The following is a 12,086-nucleotide window of genomic DNA, read 5'->3' on the forward strand; positions in this document are numbered from 1 at the left end:
GTACCGCCGGCCTCTTCTCCCCCATTGGCGTAACCGCGCACAGAACAACCTGTTGGTTCCGACCACCTGCTGCTGGGAAGGGTCAGAGCGCCCCGCTCTGATGGAGATGTTGGGAGGGATGTCGCGTTGTTAAATACGGAGAATTTACGCGTTAGGGAATGCGGTGTTACTTGGGAGCCACCCATCGGTTTTGCAGATGCTTCTACTCTCAGGAATAGCGATGCTGTATCTTTCCGCACGGGCTCCAGGAGACACTGTAACCGTAACAGTTCCACACTGTGTTTGCCACTGCCATTTTCCCCCGTCAGGCAGAGACTCCTCTTTGTTCAGCAGATGAGCCGAGAACATCAGTGAATAGTACCAGCTTGTATTGTGGCTCCTTTTTTCACAGCGGCTGCACAAGGCAACAAACGAGGGGACAGACACAAACCTCCGAGAAAAGGAAGCTCACCGTGACCGGGGAGAACGAGTTCGAGGTTCAGCCCCCGAAGGATCTGTTAATTATGGGTCAGTTAAAAATCAAACAGTACCGCAAGTGATCCTCGTTTGTTAGTTAGTCAGTGCACATGGCTGATCTCTGATGGAAATCAGTTCAGGCAGCTGAAAGAATCGGGCTCCAAATGCCTCGCATTAGGCACACACCGACGTGTGACATCTGCTGGTGCCAGGCACTTTCAGAAACAGCCCCCTCTGCAACATGAGGGGGAACACGTCCCTCCTGGGGGTGCTGCAAAGACAGATCAGAACAGATAAGTACTCTGTGCAGAGGGCAGCAAAGCCCTACAGCTTGGAGGGGCTGCAAGGCAGGCACTATCAGCATCTTCAGAATGGGAGCTGGAAATATTCAGCCCAAACTCAGCTCAGGTGCAGCTGAGATGCACCTACAGGTGGCTGCTTTATGGGGGCCAATTTCATAAACTATGGTGGTGGTTTTGTCTTATCCCTCACTCAGTTGATCACAACCCCCTCACCCCCTTACCCCCTCCCCCCCCCCATGTTCAAATTAAAGCATAATAAGAGAACTCTCTGTACAAATGAAAAGAGCATTTCCAGTCCTACAACGCAGCCAGCAGCTGCTGCTTTGTGAAGGAGATGCTTCTGTGAAAGCAGAACTCCGTGTCCTATCCCTTTAAAGAATAACTGCTGCCTTCTCTTTTCTTAAGGAAATACATACCCATTTCCTATTGGAGACGGTATGACCCAGGATGTGAGCAGGCTGCTTTCACACACCACTTTATGGAGCCACTTGAAGGTGGTCTTGTCCTCAATCACAAGGAAATTTCAGTGTCTCTCTCCGTGTTAGCAGGACAGTCAGTAATAAGCCAGTAAAGAGTGAATCCAAAACATCCATTTAACTGCATAGTAATGCAGTATCAAAGGGTTTAGTGAAGATGACTTTCTAACTTTCTTGTATCTACAAGGCTTGTGACCAGTGCTAATACTGGAGGTGAGCTGTTTTTTCTCTATGCACCCACAGCAAAACAGAAAGCACTTATTTAAGAATAATAGCTTATCCCCTGCATTAACAGAATTACTTCTGTATCAAGACCTGATTAAAGCATTTGTCCTCCTTGGCCCTCCATGCCATATGACAAGCAGATATCTGGGTTAGCAGAACTTGGAGCAAAGCTATGCCTTTTATACACAAACCATATATATACATACACATACTGTATATATATATATATATACATATTACAAGCTGAAGCTGTCACTTTCCTGGCTCTAGGGAGAAGACACACCGTTTCCTAGCTCTAGGGACAGCTCCGACCTGCTCACATGACACACCAACACATCTCTGCTGCCACTGTGGAGCCCACACTGACCCGCAAGCAGCTGCTGCCACCTGCTGAACACAACAGCTCTTAGTTCAGGAAGAAAGGCAACGAAGGCTACGGAATAGGAGCTATCAGAGAGCCGTTCTGATCCGTCTGCCCGTGACAGGCCCGTGGATGTTGTCACAAGGCAGCTTTGCATCCCATCATTAACGTCAGTGCACAAACCAGATTTGGAAGGTATTTTGCAGTCTGGATTGAATAAAAACAACTTAGTGAGGAAGCTGATTTATGAGTTAGAGAACTGCTGTTCTAGTTGGTACCTGTCTATGAGATGTGAAAGCAGGAAGGAGACACTTAAGTTTCGTAGAGAGTTGTTCCTTTAGCACCCGAAGTGTCACAAAACAAAGGGATTTGCTGATAGTCTATACCCACTTTAACTAATAACATGTTGAAGCGAGTTTCTTTGCACTCAAACTTTGAAAAACTAATAGATATATCATCCAAAAGGAAAGGAGGGAGGTAAACCCTGACATTTTCTTCTTCTTTCTTTCTGCTGCAAGGCTGCCTTAACTGCACCTTCAGTAAAGTCCATCTGAAGTGAGGACTTGCCTGAGCGCTCCTCATGTCTTCAGTGTGTATTTGACAGCGTGGGACACAGATCAGATGGGGGCACATGGAGTTAGCAACAGCAGGAATACATGTGAGACTGTGAGAAACGCCACTTACATTTTTGCCTGCTCAGAAACCCCTTCATCATAATGGATCCTGACATGGGAACACCTGCCTGTTGTGTCCCATTTGGAGAGTGGCTGCCAAAGATGACACAGGCACAGCTTGCAGTGGCACAGCCAGGCTGGCACAGTGTTGGGAATTCAGTTGTACAGAAGCCATATTCCAAGAGCCAAGTTATTGCCAAGGAGCAATGACAGCACATTGCCTCTGAGCTCCTGCTGGGTTTCTGCTTTGCATGTTTAGCCTTTCCTGTGGGAAAGACAAATGTGCACAGCCTGACTGACTCCCTCTGAAGAGTTCCTACCACCTGTTTGCAGGATGTGCATTCAAGAAAGAGATGAAGGGTTGGATTCTGGAAAGTGCTGCCTTCAAAGCTCCAGAAAGTTCAGTGAAAAACTTGTTCATACCAGATGCAGCGCTGAATCTAATAGTTAAGTGCCCTGAAGCCTCCTTGAGCAGGCAGCTCTGCTCAGTGCCAGAGTTTTGGACTTGAAGACATGCACTGGGTGAGTTTTCAGATGAATTTTCTTAGCTTGTCATGAGTATCTGCAGCACAAACTCAAGACTTAAAGGAACTGCATGGTACTGTGGAAGTAGCTTAATATAAGCTTAATACAGGATGAAGGCTTTTTCTATCAACCAAATCTTTTGTAAGTGGTCAGAGTGTGTAAGTGAGGGGCATAGGTGATATACTGAGATCAGTGCTCAACGTATGCCGTTATGCACATGAACATAAATGCATAGAAAAGCAAGTAAACACGTAGCACTGAGGGTAGCAAAGTAAATGACTACAAACAGATTATCCACTGCTGTGAATTATTTAGGCTCCATTAAGTTTACTGGAGCCAAATTAATAGAGAGGAGCTGCCTGTCTGACCTGCAGTTCAACACACACAACATTAATGCCATTAAAGCTCATTTCCAGGAGCAGAAATTTGGGTTTAACAACTGGTTCACTCATATAATGAGGAATCCTAATTGGTCATTGGTTTCCAGTCAATGTTTTCAGTGTTTGTGGCCCCAGTCTTATTCAGAAAGCAGGAGAGACAGTGTTATTCAATCAAGGAAGCCAGCATTACCTCTGCTGTTGCATTAACTGGAATTACCATTTCCTGCTTCGGTGCTTACACTACTAGTATTAAAAAAGACATAAAACTGGGTCCTGCTTTGTTATGTGTTTCATTTCAGATGGCCAATACTGCTCACTCTCAGGGTAAATTCTATTGTTGCATTTGAAATGCAAACAGTGAGTGTTTAGGGAGTAGCATTCAATGTGGCCACCTGAAGCCCTGGACGTTAAATTCATACATTTTCAATGCATACTTGCACTAAATAAACTGTTTATCTGGAGAACGATGTCACATCAACTGCTAGCTTCTGCCACTCTGCTTCTAAAACTTCAAGCACATAACTTTCATTTATAATCATGAGTTTCTGGGCTGGTCAGATTTAACACACATACAATTTAAGGAATAGAACTTCTTTCTGAGGAAGCTTTTGTCAGCACTTTTAAACGTGAATCCTCATAGACTGTTCCACATCTGTTCACCCACTAGGCACAATATCAGTGGGAGACAGGAGCCAAATCACACTATGGTTCACTCTTAGATCATGATAGGATAACTACTCCAAAAAGCAGATGAACAAGCAATAGAGGTTTGTAGATGGTAGTGTATGTTAGAAATAAAGGCAGTACTGGTAAAGATAAAGGGCAGAAAGTAAAGTGGTATTTTGCATAAAAGGTTGGTATATAACAAGGCCAGAAAACACAGAGCTGGTGTTATATATATACATACACATATATACACAGTTCCTATATACTTAATCAGTTTGCTACTGATGGTAGCATAAAATTCTCACTGTTCCACTATAACTCCTTGTTTTGGACATTAATTGTATTTCTAACAACTAAATTCTTGAATGGTATAAATGAAAATCATCGAAGCCCAGCTCTGAATGTGCTTGGACTTAAAACTGAATCATATGGTGAACCCTCAGCTTTAGGTTGTGTTATAGGAGACTAAAGAAGACACTGACTGGGAGCGTGCATGGCTGGGAGCAATGCGCTCTTCCAAGAAGAGCAGTTTTATGATAGAGGTGTGAACAGAAGTGCTCTCAGAGAAACAGAAAATAACATTTTGATTACTCAGCACTTCAGCTGAGAGAGCCTGCCAGAAAGACTGAAGAAAGCACATGTCTGCCATTTTCCAGCCACAGCCCCAACCAGAGCTGCTTTCCTACTGTTCTCTCTAACTCAGCATCAACTCAGTTTTCCTGCTCACTATATTTTCCTTCTCACTCTCCTAAAGCTTTAAAGCTGGAAGAAATCTTCAAGCTGCTGATGGAAGGATATTGTTACCATATCATTATAAACAGATACTCTCTTTGTTCCTCTATGGGCAGATGGTGGTCTTCCACTGCACTGTAACAATAACTGACTTTGCTGAAGTGTTTTTGTTTTGTTTTTGTTGTTTGCTTTTAGTAACACTTTTTCTTCTCATCAGATCAAAGTGTAAAAAATATATATATCCACTGGAGGGCAGGCCTGAAGCTGGCAGAACACAATGAAAAGGTCTTGAAGCAGAGGGAAATTATAATGTTCTGCTGAACGGAAGCTGTCCTGAGTCAGTCAGAGCTCAACAATTAAGAACGGGTTTTTCTTCCAAAGAGTTATCCTACAATTTTAGATGCATAGTCCAAAGATGGAGGCTGTAACTGTTCATGTCTAGTAATGATTCTAAAATGAAGTCTCTGACTTTGACTATAACAAAAATAAACCTACAATGACATCTGTCAGTTGAACGCAGCAAACCACAGGAGGACTTTCAGTTGATCAATCATCAGCTGAATTCAGTGGAGCTGAATTTCAGGACTGAACTTGGCCCACAGGTTTTATGTGTTTTCAGAGCAGCGCAGCCTTTCAGCATGGGCGTGCAGGATTCAAGCTCTGAGCTTCCTGGGGTGAGAGGTACTTCATATGATAGCGCCTGCAGTCCTAAGGAATAATAGATGTGCACAGGCAGAAGTGGTGCCTGGCTCCACCTCAGCCTCACAGCCAGACCAGACCCTGGGCATGCTCAGGAAAGGGTTGTTCTAGGTGTGCACCTGATGTCCCACTGCCTGCACTTGCAATCTGTGCATGCTCTACTGCCAGATCCCCTCCCACTCTGGAGATAGATGGGTCTGCCCTTAATCACATACGACTGGAGCAAACACTTCATACTGCACTTATTCCTAAAAGGGACTAAATTTGGCTAAGAAGTTTAAGATGCCAAACTTCAGACAATCCAGATACCTTTTGATTTCAATGCCATCCGTACCACAGCAAAAGAAAGGAGTTTATTATTTCACAGGGTAGCTGAAGATCCCATTTTTAATGTTGCCAGATTTTGAAAACCCAATGTTTTCTTTCAAACAAACTGTGATTTTCTCCTTGCAGTTTCCCTGAGTGCACATTAGATGCACTTTCTCTTTGGATCAGTGACTCACAGGAAACAAGCCATTCCCTCTTATACTACTCAAGTAGCTGCAGAAAAACTAAAATAATGAAGATAAAAGCAGCCTGGTCCAGTGGGAAGCATCCCTATCTATGGTAGAGGGGTTGGAACTCAATCTTGAAGGTCCCTTTCAACCCAAACCATTCTATGATTCCATGAAAAGATTTCAAAGTGCGTTACCTACATAGCTCAGGTAAGCAAGACTTCTTCAAGTAGTTTTATGATACAAATTACTGCTTTTTAATGAAATGGCTTAATCAAACGATATGAATTTGATGGGGTGCCCAGCTGGAGATACATTGCATTTGTGTGGAGCCCATAATTTCACGTTCTTCTAATGGTGTCAAAGAAAATATCCTCAGGCTTTCTTGCCTATACAGCTGCAATTGCTTGTGAATTAGTGTTTTGCTTTCTGAAATACAAACTCAAGTCTTACCTGAAGATGTGAATAAGGTGATGATGCAGGTCACAATTAGCACTGTGTTTAGAGATGAGCTGTTGGTGATAAATACATCAAAGGAAAGATACTAACAAGTCCCCAAATAAGCATCTGGAAACAAGCTGGGCCTGAGAAATGATCAGGCTTTTCTTCCTGAAGAAAACCAGAAATGTTATTATATCTTTAAGCAAAGAAATAAGAATTTTATAAGAAACTAAACATCCCCTGGCAGTATCTAGTATAGGATAAGGAAATGCTAAACTGTTCAGTTTCATGCAAGTCAGAGGAAGAACACATTTGAAAAAGACAATGTGTTTGAAAAAGGGGAATATTTATAACAGGCAATACTCCTTAAAACATCCAGTGGTTCAAGTGTTACAAATGCCCAGGAATCCCAGCTGAAGGAAAGTCCATTAGAACCAAGCAGCTGCCTGAGAGCTGCCTACCATGAGTCAGGACAAAGTGACCAGTGGTTAAACTGAGTAATAAAATCCAAATATTAACAGGGTCTTCTCCACCCAAATCTAGTCTTTATGATCATTCTACTGTATAAGAATTCACCTGAGGCATATTACCTTTAAATGAACTTCCCAAACTTCCTCCATGACAAGAAGGCATAATCCCATCACTGTCAGTAGAAAGCTTCATGTTGTAAGGCTTCTGCTGGGTATTTGTGGACACTTTCTGTTAAACATAGCAAATAAAACAGTTACTCAAAGGGAATGAGAGAAGAGATAGGCAAAACGTAGAAATTACCAAAACTAGAGCCATATATATATATATCAGATTTTGGAGTGCTAAACTCTATATAAATGACTTCAAACTGATATCAGATATGCCTGCAGGTTAAACAAATAATGGTTGACGTAAATAGTTATTTTTGTTGCTGCGTTATTGTTGTTACAGTGTCTGGATTTCCTTACTTTCAGGAACCCGAAAACAGGTTGTGAACTTCACTTTCTCACATCTGCATACTTTAACAGAGACAGACCAGTATATTCACTTATTTGAATGATAAGACAGATCCACAGCAATGTATTCAGCCTCAACCAGTAATCTTTGCTCAGAGCCAAAAAGAAGTCCGTGACCAACCACAGACACATCTTTCCATTGCAGATACTGCCATTGGTTTCCTTTATCACCACTTTATCAGAGTTGTACTGTTTTGATTTAATGCAGAGCCTCTTTTAGAAAACACTTTTCAACTGGACAACACTTATAGAACGTATCTATTCTCAACTCAAAGTTTTGGGAATACTTTCTTTTCCTTATCCTGATCCATCAGTGCACAGGGTAGAAAAATTTGTCCTCTTTTATGGCACTTACAAAACTATTTCACAATGTTTTATTAGAAAGGAGATTTTCCGCTGTGGTCTGGTACATTTGTGAGGTTGGGAAAACAGGCAGGATAGCTGTGCTTTTGCATTGCCTCCTCCCAGATATTTTTCCAGAGCCTTCTGGTTATTTTTAGAGTGATTATTATAAATTAGTAATGTCACTCTGTCCCTTTGGCAGTCTAACACACTCCAGAGAAGCAAGAATAAACAATCTGTGGGGCCTGAGAGACTGAAAGGAGGACTCTGTCCACAATTAGCAAGTTGCTGCGATGTCTGAGGTTAAAGATTCCCTTGTTTGCATTCTGACATAGCTCTCTTCTCAAATCTATGAAGATAGTGGAAGCTTCAGTGTTCAGAGGGAGTTAGGAACTTGAATTTCTTGCCATCTGGTCCCTCAGTGATTCCCAGTGGCATCTGATGCCATTAGAAACCCACAGAACTTAAAAGAGAACATTTAACAGCATTTAACAATGGAACTAAGTGAAGGCTTTTCAAGGAATGCAGGCTACTGTCAGGCCCCTGGTGTGCCATCCCACTCTAGCAGGAGGAAGTGGTCCCCCAGGCACCACGTTCCAAGCTATCTCTCACTATAAATCTCAGATTATGCTTCTGGAGCAAACATTTAATATGGCAAGAAACAGTATAGGCTAAAAGAGCCAGTACTAATGGCACTGCTAACAGTGACAAGATGCTTTGTTTACAGACAGTGTAGATCAGAGCCAAAATCCAAAACTTCTGAAAAAAACTCAGTACGTCAATTCTGCAAAAATCAATCTTCCATTTATCTGCCTATTACATATCAGACAATAATTGTTATTATTGTTATCATATGGCTCCTTGTGGTTCTATAAGCTAGCATTTCCAGTGGATTGACAGGGATAGATGTGTCTTGGCTACTAGACACAGATGTTTGAGATGGGTATGAATGGAATGCTACCTTTCCTGCTGGATTTGAACTACACCGTCATTTAACTTGAATCATGCTCCTCAACGGGAATGTGCTTGAGCACACCATGAACTTTGACAAGGCAAGAATGTCATTCTACTGAATTTACTGATTGCAAAGTGATGGATGATGCACTGGAAACTGCACTGAAGTTATGGAACTGTGGTTCCATAAACTGGTATTTCCAGTCGATGAGCAGGGAAGGCTACAGAAAGGAAAGTCTTGATGGTCTCAGATCCACACTGTTTCCTGGTAGGTTTGAAAGAGGACTAGTTAGTAAGGTGGCATAGTAGATGAATAAAGAGCACATGGAAGGTGCTACTGAGGCAGGGAAGCGAAGGAAGAATTGTTTGAAAGCAATTCTCTCCTGATACTTGCCCATTTTCAGGGTAACGCACAGAGAACTAATCACGCAGATCCAAACTCGAGGGATATAAGCCTTTGTTTCTTCATCTGGTGCCCTGAAGCTCAGCCAATAATACATACAGTCAGTATCCCTGAGGTGACAAGGTGCATTGCTGATTTACAGGCAGTGCATATTGGATAACTGGAGACTCCACACTGTGAAATGATTATAAACCAGTAATTAGCTGGTATAAATTTGGTTCAGAGTTCTGAAGCCAAATAAAAATCAGCTTATGAATAATAAAGCACTGTTAACTCAGTCCCTTGTGCGATTAGAAACTCATAAAACCTGACTGAAGCGGTAGGAAAAATCTTCTAACAGCAGAAAAAGACCCCACAAAATGGTATGCATTTAAAAGTCTGTCCAACTAAACAGTAGGATTGAATCCTGGAAATCTTTTGTAAAGATGTAATCAAGCAATATTGCTCTTCACCCTGGAGAGCTCTCACTCATTTAGACACAGCTTAACCTTGGGATGGTAAAACAGTGTGCTGGAACTAAGCACTACCTGGCACAAGCGAGCAGCTCATCAGAAGATGTTTTTTGATGTACCACTGCTTTGGAAAAATACTTCCTGCAGGTGTTCTGGAGTCTCCTGGAGTTTTTCAGGAGATGCTTGATTTAATTTTCAGTCCCTGCTGTGGTCACACAGAAATCAACCAGAAAGTCCCTGACAAACAATTAGCTTCTGCAGGTGTTAAGTGGCACAAGATATAACCTTATCAGATGTGTTTGGGGCTTTTTGACCAAATCACGATCTCTGGATCTCTTTCATGGAAGGAGGATGCAGGCAAGGGGAGCTGACTCCTGTGCTACTACACAATCAGCTATAGACACTTATTGCTGCTTTAAAAGTGTTCTCTGAAGTCTTGAGAGGGCTTTCATATCACCTCAACTATCTGAAGAAAGGAGCTCGTTCTCAGCAGGTGCTGTGCAGCACATGGGCTCACAGCACCAAAAAAGAAAAAAAAAAAAAGAAAAAAAAAAAAAGGAAAGCAAGAAAATTCTGCCTTAAAATCATCTCTATGCAAAACCAAAGCATATCAGCAACAGCTCCCATTTTCAGAGGTCACAAAAGCCTTCAGAACTGCAGCTGTCTGAGGTCCCCCCAGAAACTCAGTGAACTACGTGTTTACTGACTGCCTAGCAGCAACTCACAAATACAATATTTTGTATTTTTTAGACATTTACCTACACTGGCACAAAGCAAAGTCTTGGTTTTCTGCCTTCATCTGGTTTCCTGAGGAAATGACAGTTTGTGTACATCTCATCTGATAATTTCTAAACCTGCCAGCTATTTCCAACTAAACAGAAGGTCTCAGTGAGAACTAAAATCCTCGATGAACTGAACAGCTGAACTGAAGCCTTTGGCAAGCCCCTGCAAGGCAAAGGTTGCCTTGTGAGCATAGCTTTTACTAGAGAAGCCATGCAGAAGAAAGACCAAATACCCAAACCACGAGTAAAACTTCAAACTGAGCTTGGCATAACTGCAGCTTTGTTACAAACCCAGAGGTCACAGGGTTTCTTTACATTGAGGCTCATTAAGCTGTTTTTGTGAGCTGAAAAATATAGTTTCATCCACTTATCTCAGATACAGAGATTGCTGCTTTTCTTCCAGCCATTTTATAAAACATAATTAATCTACGTTTTAAAGACCTTGATGGGTTTTCTCTCATCATGGAACAGTAAGTGAGATTGATACCCAATTACTGAGCACTCAAGCTCACAGATAATTTCCATATAAAATCATTACTTCTTTTTTTTAATTTGAGAAATGCCACTTTTATTTTATTCAGATGTTAATGCTTATTTCTTATGTAATAAAAGGGAAAAGAGATAAAGCATGAATCAGTGGTTATTAACCTCGCTAATAAGACAGGCTTTTTGAAAGAGGATGGATATATCTTAATTGGTAAAACAGATGCATTGTCATTTAGCCAAGTAATCCTTTCCAAACAAGGGAAGCAGTAGCAATTTTATTTGAAGTGGATGGAAATAAACTTGTCACATTCTGCACATCAATTTACACATTCTTTCTTCACCATTAAAGTCGATAAGTACACAGCCCTTTGATTCTCGAAAGAAAGCAATCCAAAAATTAACATTAAAATAGGTGAGAATATTGCTATATAACATAATAATTGATCTCAATTTGCAGTGTAAAGCACTGAACTCAATCTGCACATTCATGTAATTAATCCAGAATAGAATTATGTATTTCCGTGAAAAGTGATTTGCATTTTTAACATGAGCATAAGAAATCATGTAAAAAGATGCCTCAATAAAATGTCTTCCATGGTCTGTAAAAATACAGCCTTAAGGCTCATGTTTGCACAAGTGCTGCTGTATACGCCACTGATTGTGCATGTTGACTTTCACGCTATTGCTATTGAACCCTGCCAGCCAAACCTCAGCAAGAACCCTAAAAAGCATGTCAGTGGTCACTAACAATTAGCAGCCTTTTAGAGCTAACTATACACACACATGTACAAAACTATACACATGCATGGAAACGTACTCCAGAATTCACACTCTGGTTGAATCCATTATAGATAATAAAAAACAACCTTCAAAAATATTCAGGGGAAGGTTACACTTCCATTACTTCACTCCTCACACGAATCTTTTTTTCCCCCCATTTACTTTCTGTAACCCTCCAGTCCTTTCCATAAAACACTGAACATCTGTAGAACTGTGAATAACCATTAATTGCAAGTTAGAATTCTTATTGTTTCTATCTCATCTCTGAAAGTGCTGTGTAGTCAGTCAGGAGAACACTTAAGTGGTGTCCTGTATGAAAACCTAGGGCTTCCAGTTATTTAGCCAAATTCCAGGTTTTAGACGTACCTGGATTTCCTTTGACTATCATAGGGAAGAGTCAGTCTTATAATAATATGAGTCATCTTGGAAGGGAACATGGACAGAGGTCTGTGCATTACTGGCTGTGATAA

General features: G+C 41.4%; 1 long non-coding RNA gene across 1 annotated transcript; it reads right to left on the minus strand.

Moving 5' to 3' along the window:
* Positions 1–351: 351 nt before the first annotated feature.
* On the minus strand, positions 352–1,292 carry LOC146760083 (uncharacterized). Its single transcript, XR_014948311.1, has 2 exons — positions 1,175–1,292; positions 352–727 (listed from the first exon to the last, which is right to left on the minus strand). It is a non-coding gene; the product is annotated as an uncharacterized LOC146760083 (long non-coding RNA).
* Positions 1,293–12,086: the final 10,794 nt, after the last annotated feature.

Source organism: Coturnix japonica, chromosome 7, assembly GCF_054131305.1.
Source record: "Coturnix japonica strain WE chromosome 7, WE-NBRP24, whole genome shotgun sequence".
Taxonomy (NCBI): domain Eukaryota; kingdom Metazoa; phylum Chordata; class Aves; order Galliformes; family Phasianidae; genus Coturnix; species Coturnix japonica.